The following is a 5,590-nucleotide window of genomic DNA, read 5'->3' as shown; positions in this document are numbered from 1 at the left end:
CAGAGATGTCGTTGTAAGAACTAGATATAACAAAGACAAGGCATTATGAGATATGAACATGTTCAGTCTCTTATGCTACAATTGCACATGTGACCGGAGATTGTTCATTTGCAGTCTTACGATGTAGAAGCTCACCAAGCTACAGCCATGACTCAAGATCCTGCAGCATCAAACGCAACGAGTTTTGCGTAAATTCACCAAGTTTCGATGTAATAAGATGGCATGAACAAAGAAGAAAAAGCTTACCGTAAGTGAATGTCGGCATTGTCATTACGACAAACCCAACTGTGGCCCTGCAAGAATTAAACCAAATCACAATGCTCACTATCAAAACCTGATCAACAAGAATCAACACTTGGAAAGGAAGAAGAGTAAGAACAAGATCATTCATTCAGTGTCAAGAATTTTCTCTAGCATGGTGGTTCTGTTTGGGATGCGTGGTTCAGTTGTGCTTCAAATCAAGTGGCTCAAGTTTTGTTGACACTGCCATTTTCTTCCTCTCAACTTCGTATGCTATCTGGAATCTTGCTTCAAATATTCCGTGGAGTTCTTGGAAGCTGAACTGCTTATCTCATCAGTGTCCTATATGTTGAGTACCGAACCGGAAAAGAAAAGGAAAATGTTAATTTCAAGAACCATGTTATTCAGTGGTTTGAAGTGATTGATGGGTTACTGGGTCCATTTTGGAAAGCATTGGGTCTAGCTTTCAACTGTACTTTCCTTCTCTTTGGATATGTGATTCAGCTTATAATTTGTGCAAGCGCCATCTACTACAAATGACAACTTGGACAAAAGAACTTGGACTTACACATTTGGAGTATGTTGAGCAGATTGATGCCATAGAAAATCAAGTGACTGAATTTGAAGCAGTGGTCTCTATGCTCGATAAATATGTGTCTCTGTTGGAATCAAAATTCCTATCTGATTACCAAACCGAAAGTCCATCATCCTAAATGTGGGTTTTAAACAAAGGTCCGCATCTGTGATATGGGGTGCGACCAAGAGGTTTTTGATTTAGCTGAAACTGAAACATGATCGCAATTGACCAGGTTTCTTTGCAATATCAAGAGACGTGATGCGACTGCAACCAATTATGAAGCGCTTTCCTCTCTGCAACTGTTCAGACCTTACTTGACAAACTTGCTTCCAAAGAGTTTCTTGATTACATCATAAACACAAAGCTCAATGTCTCACTCTTGAAACAGTTAAGAGCAACATTACACACTTTTCAACATGTGCTAGACGCTGCAGAGGAGAAGCAAATCAACACTCTTTCTTCCAAACAATGGCTCTCATGTCATGAAAGAACTCAGCGTCGTTGCGGAACACCTCGAGCTTTACATCCATCGCTCTCCCTCACCGATCGCACTTAATCACACCCTATGTCCAATCATGGAAGCACCACCCTATACTTTTACAGTTGCTTGCAAGCAAACTTGAGTGTGAACCAGATGACATTTGTGATTTTGAATTGCAAGTTTGTGATACACAACCAAGCATGATTGCTGGAGCCGCCAAGGAGTTTGTATTTTCAGGACGGCTTGATAACCTATGCATGTCATTTTGCTCATTGAAGGCATTAATTGATGCTACATCCTCTGACAACAATCTTGAGGAAGAGCCTGGCATTAGAATGGTGGCTTTGTTTGACCATGAGGAATGTGGATCTAACTCTGCTCAAGGAGCCGGATCTCCTGTAGTGCTAGATGCTTTGTCGAGGATTACATATTCCTTCAGCCCAAATTCCAAGTTTCTCGAGAAAGCAGTACAAAAAAAGCTTCCTTGTATCTGCTGATATGACACAGGCACTACACCCGAATTACATGGACAGGCATGAAGAAAACCATCAGCCTAAACTACATGGAGGACTTGTCATTAAGCAAAACGCAAACCAACGCTATGCAACCAATGCTGTCACATCCTTCATTTTTCGGGAGATAGCATCAAAACATAATCTTCCTGTTCAGGACTTTGTGGTGCGCAATGACATGGCCTGTGGTTCAACAATCGGTCCTATTCTTGCAAAGTGGCATAGGGATTCGAACTGTTGATGTAGGTGCACCTCAGTTGTCAATGCATAGCATCCGTGAAATGTGTGCTGTTGATGATGTGAAATATTCATATGAACATTTCAAGGCCTTTTTCCAGGAATTCTCTCTTCTCGATGCTAATATTGTTGTGGACATCTAGGCTATATATTCACTGAAGATTTTCCCATCCAACTATGACTTGCAAGATAAACAACAGCAAATGCCAGCACAATCCGTGTTCTAACCATAACCTTCCATGTTCCATTTTGATCCTTGAATAACCAGTGATGAACCTGTGAAACCATGCCAAAACAATGCATAAGTTCAAAATCAGTATGGCTGCATAATGCACATCAAAATTAAGACATGTCCACAAACTAACCAATGTCCAAAGAGTCCTCTAGCAGTCCAACCATGTCCTCTGCTCATCACTCTTGGCTTGAACCTACAATAGCACAACAGGACCATAAGAAATACCTAGTTGCCACATGCCTAACTTGGACAATGAAACTCAAAACCCATCAATACATCTGCAACAATAAATGACCATTCATCTTGCTCAATGTAACATGCCAACTGCAGACCTTAGTCACCCTGCTACACCAAGCGTAACATCAAACCATGAACCTACAAGCCACAGCCAAAATCACAAACCATCCTTCAGATGTTGAAATCAAACCAAGCCCTCCATTTTCACTGCAGTAAAAAGGCAAAATTAATTACCAAGCAGTTAATTCAAGAAATATTCCCAAATTGGAATAGAAACAAAACAGAGAGGAATGCTCAGATGCTCAGGTTACCTGTTCCAAGTCCAAACATCAAAGAGGCCAATCCAATTTCTGAACACCGAAGGGACTTCACAGAGTTACTTCTTTTGAACAGCAAGGCCCCTTTTGAAACCCTAATTCACAGAGGATAAAAGAAGAAGAGAAATCAGTAAGAGGTGGGGGGCGAAATTGAGGAGAACAACAGAAAGTTGGAAGCGAATCAAAAAACTTGGAGGCGGAAGAATCCCAAAGACGAACCCTAAATCCTAAAAAAAATCAAAAGAGCCAATATTGGAAGGGAGGAGGCGGAAGGTTTAAGCACCTGGTTCATCGTCGTCATCGAAGGTGAGATTTCTGCTTGATGTCTTTGTGAAACCGTAGATTTACGCTTTTGTTGCTTAACGTTGTTGAGTGATGGGTAAGCGAAGGGTACGCGAGAGAGGGGTTTGAGAGATAGGTGCGAGCGATTTTGAGAGCAGAGGGAGATTTCATTGGAGAGAGCTTTGAGGAAGAGAGATTCTGGGTTGAGGACGACGAGAGGTTTTTTTTCCTTACTGTGTTTTCTTTTTTTTCTGTTTTCTTGCCTTTTTTTAATTAAATTTCTTTTATTTAAACAGAGATAAATAAATAAATAAAAACCACAAAATTTGTAATATGTTTAGCATTTCTTTTTTTCTTTTATTACAAAGTGTATATTAATGTTGTTTAGTTTAGTTAGGTTGTCCAGTAACATTAGCCTATCCCCTCTTTTAATTGATTTGTTTTCTAAACTGTCTCTAGCTAGTTCTGTTTATATCCCCAAGTGTTTGCTAAAATGATAACTGATCTTGAGTGGCCTAGTGGAGAGAGTTTAGTTGCATAATATTAGGTGGGGAGGGTTCAATACTCATGTGTGATACCTTTTGCTTCTTATTTGATTTTATCTTCCTTTAGCATTTTTTATTCTTTTAGTATTTTGTTAATATCCTTTTTTATGTTTATTATAATTTCATTTGTTAATAATGCATAGTTATTGCATTTGAATTTAGTTCAAAAAACCATTTTTTCAAACTATAAAAATCATACTTTCTCGATTTAATATCGAGCCCTTTTTTCACACCCTCGTAAGTCGATTGCTTTTTAAGCATCGTCGTCGACCTCACATAGCTTACTCTTGGGCTTCCTTACAATGAGACATGTCCCTTGCACTTACACTCATGCATTGTTTAATGCTTCATTATTTCATTCTTTGATTATTTGATTTGATCATATACTTGTTTAAATATCTCATTGTTTGATTGTTGCCTACTTGTATGATGTATGAGGCATATATTTATATTGCTTGATTACCATGTCAACCCCCATTCATAACAAATGTACCCCTCTCCCATGAAATGTATAAAATTTACTCTTTCATTCTTTATTCACCTGTTAATACAAGAATTAAAATGAACATTCGATAACCATTTCAAAACAAGATCAAAACCTCGATCCAACGTCGAGTAATCATTTTTCAAAACCTAACAGAACCAGCACGTATTCATCCACCCTTTTGTAAGTCGATTGCTTTATGCATCGCCATCAACCTTGTAAGTCGATTGCTTTATGCATCGCCATCAACCTTGTAAGTCGATTGCTTCATGCATCGCCATCTACCCTTATCCCTAACACTTCTCCTTGCTCCATTCGTCGATTCTTGTTCCGATTAGGTAGCACCCATTAGATAGAACCCTTTGCATGATAACATAGGTAGGATTCCCATATCCTTTTGTATGATAACATAGGTAGAATTCCCATATTCTTCGCATGCTAACATTAGGTAGATGTTCCCATTTGTAAATCCTAAACACTTAAGTACACATTGCATGACAACTCTAGGACAGAGCTTCCCCACTTTTAGACCTTCCGTGCGTCTCCGATCTTGTGGCATGTAGTCCGTTCTATTGCAAAGAGGTAACTGCCTAAGACTCGATTCAGCGAGCTGCGACACCTACTGCTAGGACGTGAACACATCGTCCACTCTCCTTTGACACAACTGGTGTCCTCCTTTGTAAGTCCATGTTCAGATGGCAACCCCTATGTAGGGGAACTACGTCGCCCTGATTCTCATACCAGATGAGGTACGTAGGCAGGAGATCATGCGAGATCTCTCCGGGCACCCTTTTCTTTTTTGCGTGTGTTTCAATCCCCTATGTAGGGGAACTACATCGCCCTGATCCTTGTTCCAGACGAGGTATGTAGGCAGGTGGTCGTGCGAGACCACTCCGGGCACCTTTCTTTTTTTCTTTTGTGTGTGTTTTGGTTCGGATGCTGATGTAAGTCCAGTGATTGGCAGTCGGGCTCCACGTTTGCCTTCTTGTGTGTGTTTTGGTTCGGATGCTGATGTAAGCCCAGTGATTGGCATTCAGGCTCCACGTTTGCCTTTGCCTGTGTCTGTTTTGTTCGCGTGTCAGCCGAACTACGGCAACTCTGATTCTCATGTTCAGATGAGATACGTAGGCACAAGATGCGATGTCTTGCCGAGTTTGACTAACAACTAACAACTAATCCTTGTTTCCTCTCGCCCTCGTTGCGATCCTTTCTCTCGCCCTCGTTGCGATCGAGACTTTCCTTTTCTCTTGCCCTAGTTGCAATCGAGACCCTTTATTCCCGTAGTTAGCTGAACTACGTTTTGCTCTGATTCTCATTCCCGATGAGATACGTAGGCATAAGACGCGACGTCTTAGCGAGCACACTTATCCTTAACCCATAGGTAGCCGAGCTACGAAGACTCTGATTCTCATATTCAGATGAGATACGTATGCAGTGGATGCG

General features: G+C 40.7%; 2 pseudogenes; both read left to right on the top strand.

The window, feature by feature from the left end:
* The first annotated feature begins 324 nt into the window (after positions 1 to 324).
* LOC127130851 (auxin transporter-like protein 2) lies at positions 325 to 826 on the top strand (annotated as a pseudogene).
* A 205-nt stretch (positions 827 to 1,031) lies between these two features.
* On the top strand, positions 1,032 to 2,215 carry LOC127130850 (probable aspartyl aminopeptidase; annotated as a pseudogene).
* The last annotated feature ends 3,375 nt before the right edge of the window (positions 2,216 to 5,590 follow it).

The sequence above is a fragment of the Lathyrus oleraceus genome, chromosome 3 (assembly GCF_024323335.1).
Source record: "Lathyrus oleraceus cultivar Zhongwan6 chromosome 3, CAAS_Psat_ZW6_1.0, whole genome shotgun sequence".
Lineage (NCBI taxonomy): Eukaryota > Viridiplantae > Streptophyta > Magnoliopsida > Fabales > Fabaceae > Lathyrus > Lathyrus oleraceus.
This window is presented reverse-complemented; position numbering and strand designations above follow the sequence as displayed.